At 51.0% G+C, this 10,000-nt stretch overlaps 1 protein-coding gene across 7 annotated transcripts in view; it reads right to left on the minus strand.

Moving 5' to 3' along the window:
• LOC128685725 (mitogen-activated protein kinase kinase kinase 7-interacting protein 3 homolog) overlaps positions 1–10,000 on the minus strand; it is a 639,350-nt gene that overhangs the window by 579,662 nt on the left and 49,688 nt on the right. The gene's annotated exons all lie outside the window — the stretch shown is intronic.

Raw genomic sequence — 10,000 nt, forward strand, 5'->3', positions numbered from 1 at the left:
AAAGTGGCAATGATTTTCCAAGAAGAGCTGTCAGAATGGGAAAATGTATCAGCTGGGGTTCCGTAAAGGTCGGTACTGGTTCTGGTATACGCCTACGACTTGCCAGAAGAGACAAGAGTGAGATATGTCACTGTTTGTAGATGTAAAGTTAAAATAAAACCGACGAGGACTAGGAAAGGTCACACATGAACCTGGACAAAATGCAATATAAGTCAGACGAGTCGCTACTGAAATTCAACCTCATCAAATACAAAAATCATGAAAAGTGAGTATAGACTCAGGGCACAAAGACTAAGCTCACTCAAAGCGAAAGACCTAAGGGTGAGTAGTGTCAAACATATCACCAGAGGCATACATCAACTAAACCTCTGCAGCCAATGCTCGTCTGGCAAATCTAAGATTGGTATTCAGGAATCTAAAGTCATTCAATGGTCTATATACGACGTAATGTCAGGTTCACCTTGGATTATGAAGCACCAGCATGGAATCCTCACCTAATAAAACATGTTAAGAAACTGGTGAAAAGTGCAAAGGAATGCAAGAAGCCTAGTTGCACAGCTAAGGGGAATGGATTATGAGGAGAGGCTAAACGAGATAAACCTAACAACACTGGATAGAAGAACCAGGGAGACACGATAACGACATACAAAATACTCAAAGAGAATTTGTGTGGATGGACAGGGATACTACATTGTTTGAAGTAGAAAACGGGTATATGAGGGCACAATTGGAGTTAAACACATAGATGAGTCACGAGGATGTCAGTATTTCTTCAGTCTCAGGATGGTCAGGAAGTGGTATAAACAGAATATAGCAATGGCAGAAAGCTCCATGCATATTTTTGCGAGTAGATATAACAAGGCCCTGAGGCTTAAAGGAAGTAAATCCAGCCAGTTAAGAGGCAGGCTCAAGAGCTGAGACTCGACACCTGCAAGAACAACAGGTGAGTAGATGCGTAAACACCCCATCTAGGATACGCACGCACGCAGGCACGCGCGCGAGCACACACACAAGCACGCACGCGCGCAATATATAACCTTCACTGGGATAAAGAATGTCACTTAAGCTTCAGGCATAGCAAGAACAGGTATGGTGGTGTGGTGACGCAACCCATTCTCGCACCATCTATGATACGCGGGCACACTAACACGCTTTCAGGTGCTACGCAGCCATAGATTGCCAGAGATGCCGGGAAGGATTTTTTGTAATGCTGATTTGTGGTTAAATATACGACAAGACCTTAATACACCCACCACAATAATGATGAGATGATGGCACACAGATGAACATCTTAATACACCAACCACAGTAATGATGAGATGATGGCATACAGAAGAACATCTTAATACACCCACCACAATAATGATGAGATGGCATACAAATGAACATCTTAATACACCCACGACAATAATGATGAGATGGCATACAGATGAACATCTTAATACACCCACCACAATAATGATGAGATGATGGCATATAGGTGAATAAGTGATATAAATATAGGATATAGGAAAGCACTGGTTTGGTAATAGAGTTGTGGATGAGTGGAACATGCTCCCGAGTACAGTTATTGAGGCTAAAACGTTGTGTAGTTTTAAAAATAGGTTAGATAAATACATGAGTGGGTGTGGGTGGGTGTGAGTTGGACCTGACTAGCTTGTGCTGCTGGGTCTGGTACAGTGCTCCATCCGTGATACCTATTTTCAAAACAGGTGACAGGTCCTTAGCTTCGAACTATAGACCAATAAGCCTGACCTCCATAGTGGGAAAATTTATGGAATCAATAATTGCCGAGGCAGTTCGTAGCCACCTTGAAAAGCATAAATTAATCAACGAATCTCAGCATGGTTTTACAAAGGGGCGTTCCTGCCTTACGAATTTATTAACTTTTTTCACTAAGGTATTTGAGGAGGTAGATCATGGTAATGAATATGATATTGTGTATATGGACTTCAGTAAGGCTTTTGACAGGGTCCCACATCAGAGACTGTTGAGGAAAATTAAAGCACATGGAATAGGAGGAGAAATTTTTTCCTGGATAGAGGCATGGTTGACAAATAGGCAGCAGAGAGTTTGCATAAATGGGGAGAAATCAGAGTGGGGAAGTGTCACGAGCGGTGTTCCACAGGGGTCAGTGTTGGGCCCCCTGCTGTTCACAATCTACATAAACGACATAGATGAGGGCATAAAGAGCGACATCGGCAAGTTTGCCGATGACACCAAAATAGGCCGTCGAATTCATTCTGACGAGGACATTCGAGCACTCCAGGAAGATTTGAATAGACTGATGCAGTGGTCGGAGAAGTGGCAGATGCAGTTTAATATAGACAAATGCAAAGTTCTAAATGTTGGACAGGACAATAACCATGCCACATATAAACTAAATAATGTAGATCTTAATATTACGGATTGCGAAAAAGATTTAGGAGTTCTGGTTAGCAGTAATCTGAAACCAAGACAACAGTGCATAAGTGTTCGCAATAAAGCTAATAGAATCCTTGGCTTCATATCAAGAAGCATAAATAATAGGAGTCCTCAGGTTGTTCTTCAACTCTATACATCCTTGGTTAGGCCTCATTTAGATTATGCTGCACAGTTTTGGTCACCGTATTACAGAATGGATATAAATTCTCTGGAAAATGTACAAAGGAGGATGACAAAGTTGATCCCATGTATCAGAAACCTTCCCTATGAGGATAGACTAAGGGCCCTGAAACTGCACTCTCTAAAAAGACGTAGAATTAGGGGGGATATGATTGAGGTGTATAAATGGAAGACAGGAATAAATAAAGGGGATGTAAATAGTGTGCTGAAAATATCTAGCCTAGACAGGACTCGCAGCAATGGTTTTAAGTTGGAAAAATTCAGATTCAGGAAGGATATAGGAAAGTACTGGTTTGGTAATAGAGTTGTGGATGAGTGGAACAAACTCCCAAGTACCGTTATAGAGGCTAGAACGTTGTGTAGCTTTAAAAATAGGTTGGATAAATACATGAGTAGATGTGGGTGGGTGTGAGTTGGACGTGATAGCTTGTGCTACCAGGTCGGTTGCCGTGTTCCTCCCTTAAGTCAATGTGACCTGACCTGACTAGGTTGGGTGCATTGGCTTAAGCCGGTAGGAGACTTGGACCTGCCTCGCATGGGCCAGTAGGCCTTCTGCAGTGTTCCTTCGTTCTTATGTTCTTGAGTGGGGATGACCAGACTGGGTGGGTCATTGGGATAATCCGGGGGGTGGGTCATTGGTCTAATCCAGGGGGGACATGGACCTGCTCCGCATGGGTCAGTAGGCCTGTTGCAGTGTTCCTTCTTTCTTATGTTCTTAAATGCTTTAGAAAACCGACAAGTTGAAGACTGAGACACTTTTGCAATATTTGGGAATCTTCATTAAGGAAATATTTCGGCAGCCAGTGGCTTCTTCAGATCACTACACAGAAGAACGGTGAAAGATGAGCAGGAGTGTGAGGTAATCAGTCCATCAGCCTGGAGTCGATGTGTTCAGTCCACCAATCTTAAAAAAAGAAGTATAGCATATGTTTGGATAAGTGGCTTATATACTGCAGTCAGGTGAGTAGAAACAGGTGGAGGTGGAATCACTGCTGGACAAATCCACTAGTATAAATTGGTCATGCCTGTAGGTCAGACAAGCGTTGAAAAATTCCCTGTATCAAGATCCCAAGATGTTGTAGTGTCTGACAGATTGATGTAAATGGTTCAGAAAACTGACAACATGAAGAGAGAAACTTTTGCAGCATTCGGGAATAGAGGAAAAACTGGACAAGTATCTTCACCAGCAGCCCAACAGCAGCAACAGCCTAGTTGACCATGCAAGCACCAGACGAGCCTAGCCGGGATCTAGGAGCAGAAAAACTCAAAACTCATCAAAGGTATACCCTGGCTGTTTACATTCTTACACAAGTTGCAGAAAAAAACTTAGCGGGACAACCTTTCTTTGTGTAGAGGTTTTATCAAGTCATGACTGTATCACTACATCACATTCATGGAGGAGTGCTAAAAGCGTAGGAGTCATATAGCGCCTGAGCAAAGGTAGGTAAGCATATCTGGTCCAAGGAAGGCAAGGGCAAGTCCAATCAATTGGATCAAAAGTCTCCAGTATAAAAGAACATTTCTTGGGTTAGGGGAGGAAAGAGGCACTAGTTATACAACTCCTGTCAAGCTAGAAACCGCAAGAGCATGAAATAATAATAATAATAATAATAATAAAAATTATTATATTATTATTATTACTATTATTATTATTATTATTATAAATTACGCCAAAATAGTTAAGTGAATGGAAAGACGAATAAAACAGCGCAAACTTCATCATACGAGAGTTTCATTGAAGGACAACTTAATCAAGATTAACCTTCCTTTAAGCGAAACAACGCCATAATAAAGGTAGTTTTGTGCAGCCTCTCCATCCTTCACACCTCGTCCCCACAATCGTAAAATTCATATTTCAGAATTCAAGAAATTTATGTTCAAAACAATATACTATTTACAGAAGCACACACACAGTATACTGAACACTGCAAGCAGGACCCTCAGGGTTCACACACTGCAAGCAGGACCCTCAGGGTTCACACACTGCAAGCATGACCCTCAGGGTTCACACACTGCATGACCCTCAGGGTTCACACACTGCAAGCAGGACCCTCAGGGTTCACACACTGCAAGCAGGACCCTCAGGGTTCACACACTGCAAGCAGGACCCTCAGGGTTCACACACTGCAAGCAGGACCCTCAGGGTTCACACACTGCAAGCAGGACCCTCAGGGTTCACACACTGCAAGCAGGACCCTCAGGGTTCACACACTGCAAGCAGGACCCTCAGGGTTCACACACTGCAAGCAGGACCCTCAGGGTTCACACACTGCAAGCAGGACCCTCAGGGTTCACACACTGCAAGCAGGACCCTCAGGGTTCACACACTGCAAGCAGGTCAGGGTCACACCCAGCAAGCAGGACCCTCAGGGTTCACACACTGCAAGCAGGACCCTCAGGGTTCACACACTGCAAGCAGGACCCTCAGGGTTCACACACTGCAAGCAGGACCCTCAGGGTTCACACACTGCAAGCAGGACCCTCAGGGTTCACACACTGCAAGCAGGACCCTCAGGGTTCACACACTGCAAGCAGGACCCTCAGGGTTCACACACTGCAAGCAGGACCCTCAGGGTTCACACACTGCAAGCAGGACCCTCAGGGTTCACACACTGCAAGCAGGACCCTCAGGGTTCACACACTGCAAGCATGACCCTCAGGGTTCACACACTGCAAGCAGGACCCTCAGGGTTCACACACTGCAAGCAGGACCCTCAGGGTTCACACACTGCAAGCATGACCCTCAGGGTTCACACACTGCAAGCAGGACCCTCAGGGTTCACACACTGCAAGCAGGACCCTCAGGGTTCACACACTGCAAGCAGGACCCTCAGGGTTCACACACTGCAAGCAGGACCCTCAGGGTTCACACACTGCAAGCATGACCCTCAGGGTTCACACACTGCAAGCAGGACCCTCAGGGTTCACACACTGCAAGCATGACCCTCAGGGTTCACACACTGCAAGCAGACCCTCAGGGTTCACACACTGCAAGCAGGACCCTCAGGGTTCACACACTGCAAGCAGGACCCTCAGGGTTCACACACTGCAAGCAGGACCCTCAGGGTTCACACACTGCAAGCATGACCCTCAGGGTTCACACACTGCAAGCAGGACCCTCAGGGTTCACACACTGCAAGCAGGACCCTCAGGGTTCACACACTGCAAGCATGACCCTCAGGGTTCACACACTGCAAGCATGACCCTCAGGGTTCACACACTGCAAGCAGGACCCTCAGGGTTCACACACTGCAAGCAGGACCCTCAGGGTTCACACACTGCAAGCAGGACCCTCAGGGTTCACACACTGCAAGCAGGACCCTCAGGGTTCACACACTGCAAGCAGGACCCTCAGGGTTCACACACTGCAAGCAGGACCCTCAGGGTTCACACACTGCAAGCAGGACCCTCAGGGTTCACACACTGCAAGCAGGACCCTCAGGGTTCACACACTGCAAGCAGGACCCTCAGGGTTCACACACTGCAAGCAGGACCCTCAGGGTTCACACACTGCAAGCAGGACCCTCAGGGTTCACACACTGCAAGCAGGACCCTCAGGGTTCACACACTGCAAGCAGGACCCTCAGGGTTCACACACTGCAAGCAGGACCCTCAGGGTTCACACACTGCAAGCAGGACCCTCAGGGTTCACACACTGCAAGCAGGACCCTCAGGGTTCACACACTGCAAGCAGGACCCTCAGGGTTCACACACTGCAAGCAGGACCCTCAGGGTTCACACACTGCAAGCAGGACCCTCAGGGTTCACACACTGCAAGCAGGACCCTCAGGGTTCACACATTGCAAGCAGGACCCTCAGGGTTCACACATTGCAAGCAGGACCCTCAGGGTTCACACACTGCAAGCAGGACCCTCAGGGTTCACACACTGCAAGCAGGACCCTCAGGGTTCACACATTGCAAGCAGGACCCTCAGGGTTCACACAGTGCAAGCAGGACCCTCAGGGTTCACACAGTGCAAGCAGGACCCTCAGGGTTCACACAGTGCAAGCAGGACCCTCAGGGTTCACACACTGCAAGCAGGACCCTCAGGGTTCACACACTGCAAGCAGGACCCTCAGGGTTCACACACTGCAAGCAGGACCCTCAGGGTTCACACACTGCAAGCAGGACCCTCAGGGTTCACACACTGCAAGCAGGACCCTCAGGGTTCACACACTGCAAGCAGGACCCTCAGGGTTCACACACTGCGAGCAGGACCCTCAGGGTTCACACACTGCGAGCAGGACCCCCATGGTTCACACACACTGCGAGCAGGACCCCCATGGTTCACACACTGCGAGCAGGACCCCCATGGTTCACACACTGCGAGCAGGACCCCTATGGTTCACACACTGCGAGCAGGACCCCCATGGTTCACACACTGCGAGCAGGACCCCCATGGTTCACACACTGCGAGCAGGACCCCCATGGTTCACACACTGCGAGCAGGGACCCCATGGTTCACACACACTGCGAGCAGGACCCCCATGGTTCACACACTGCGAGCAGGACCCCCATGGTTCACACACTGCGAGCAGGACCCCCATGGTTCACACACTGCGAGCAGGACCCCCATGGTTCACACACTGCGAGCAGGACCCCCATGGTTCACACACTGCGAGCAGGACCCCCATGGTTCACACACTGCGAGCAGGACCCCCATGGTTCACACACTGCGAGCAGGGCCTCCATGGTTCACACACTGCGAGCAGGACCCCCATGGTTCACACACTGCGAGCAGGACCCCCATGGTTCACACACTGCGAGCAGGGCCTCCATGGTTCACACACTGCGAGCAGGACCCCCATGGTTCACACACTGCGAGCAGGACCCCCATGGTTCACACACTGCGAGCAGGGCCTCCATGGTTCACACACTGCGAGCAGGACCCCCATGGTTCACACACTGCGAGCAGGACCCCCATGGTTCACACACTGCGAGCAGGACCCCCATGGTTCACACACTGCGAGCAGGACCCCCATGGTTCACACACTGCGAGCAGGACCCCCATGGTTCACACACTGCGAGCAGGACCCCCATGGTTCACACACTGCGAGCAGGGCCTCCATGGTTCACACACTGCGAGCAGGACCCCCATGGTTCACACACTGCGAGCAGGACCCCCATGGTTCACACACTGCGAGCAGGGCCTCCATGGTTCACACACTGCGAGCAGGACCCCCATGGTTCACACACTGCGAGCAGGACCCCCATGGTTCACACACTGCGAGCAGGACCCCCATGGTTCACACACTGCGAGCAGGACCCCCATGGTTCACACACTGCGAGCAGGACCCCCATGGTTCACACACTGCGAGCAGGACCCCCATGGTTCACACACTGCGAGCAGGGCCTCCATGGTTCACACACTGCGAGCAGGACCCCCATGGTTCACACACTGCGAGCAGGACCCCCATGGTTCACACACTGCGAGCAGGACCCCCATGGTTCACACACTGCGAGCAGGACCCCCATGGTTCACACACTGCGAGCAGGGCCTCCATGGTTCACACACTGCGAGCAGGACCCCCATGGTTCACACACTGCGAGCAGGACCCCCATGGTTCACACACTGCGAGCAGGACCCCCATGGTTCACACACTGCGAGCAGGGCCTCCATGGTTCACACACTGCGAGCAGGACCCCCATGGTTCACACACTGCGAGCAGGACCCCCATGGTTCACACACTGCGAGCAGGACCCCCATGGTTCACACACTGCGAGCAGGACCCCCATGGTTCACACACTGCGAGCAGGGACCCCATGGTTCACACACTGCGAGCAGGGCCTCCATGGTTCACACACTGCGAGCAGGGACCCCCATGGTTCACACACTGCGAGCAGGATCCCCATGGTTCACACACTGCGAGCAGGGACCCCATGGTTCACACACTGCGAGCAGGACCCCCATGGTTCACACACTGCGAGCAGGACCCCCATGGTTCACACACTGCGAGCAGGACCCCCATGGTTCACACACTGCGAGCAGGACCCCCATGGTTCACACACTGCGAGCAGGACCCCCATGGTTCACACACTGCGAGCAGGACCCCCATGGTTCACACACTGCGAGCAGGGACCCCATGGTTCACACACTGCGAGCAGGGCCTCCATGGTTCACACACTGCGAGCAGGGACCCCCCTGGTTCACACACTGCGAGCAGGACCCCCATGGTTCACACACTGCGAGCAGGGACCCCATGGTTCACACACTGCGAGCAGGACCCCCATGGTTCACACACTGCGAGCAGGACCCCCATGGTTCACACACTGCGAGCAGGACCCCCATGGTTCACACACTGCGAGCAGGACCCCCATGGTTCACACACTGCGAGCAGGGCCTCCATGGTTCACACACTGCGAGCAGGGCCTCCATGCGAGCAGGACCCCCATGGTTCACACACTGCGAGCAGGACCCCCATGGTTCACACACTGCGAGCAGGACCCCCATGGTTCACACACTGCGAGCAGGGCCTCCATGGTTCACACACTGCGAGCAGGACCCCCATGGTTCACACACTGCGAGCAGGACCTCCATGGTTCACACACTGCGAGCAGGGACCCCCATGGTTCACACACTGCGAGCAGGAACCCCATGGTTCACACACTGCGAGCAGGACCCCCATGGTTCACACACTGCGAGCAGGACCCCCATGGTTCACACTGCGAGCAGGACCCCCATGGTTCACACACTGCGAGCAGGACCCCCATGGTTCACACACTGCGAGCAGGGCCTCCATGGTTCACACACACTGCGAGCAGGACCCCCATGGTTCACACACTGCGAGCAGGGCCTCCATGGTTCACACACTGCGAGCAGGACCCCCATGGTTCACACACACTGCGAGCAGGACCCCATGGTTCACACACTTAGTAAAGCAATGGATGTGTCAAAGTATCGATATCGGTATCGGACATTTTGACGGTATCGGTTTAAACCGGCGGATACCAGCCGATATTTAAAATTAACATTGGACGTTTGCTTAAAAATATCAACATTAACACTTTACCTCGAGATTGTGAGGTTACTCATACACTCTCACTCTCTCTCTCTCTCTCTCTCTCACACACACACACACACACACACACACACACACACACACACACACACACACACACACTTGCTGAGGTGGCAAGAAGAGCTCACTCCAGCAGAGCAAAGTTGCTGGTTATGGGTGATTTCAACCACAGGGAGATTGACTGGGAAAACCTGGAGCCACATGGGGGTCCCGAAACATGGAGAACCAAGATATTGGATGTGGTGCTGGAAAACCTCATGCACCATGTTAAGGACACTACCAGAGTGAGAGGGGAGGATGAACCAGCAAGATTGGACCTTGTTTACCCTGGGCAGTTCAGACATTGAGGACATCACATATGAGAGTCCCCTAAGAG

Source organism: Cherax quadricarinatus, chromosome 23 (genome assembly GCF_038502225.1).
Source record: "Cherax quadricarinatus isolate ZL_2023a chromosome 23, ASM3850222v1, whole genome shotgun sequence".
Taxonomy (NCBI): Eukaryota; Metazoa; Arthropoda; class Malacostraca; order Decapoda; family Parastacidae; genus Cherax; species Cherax quadricarinatus.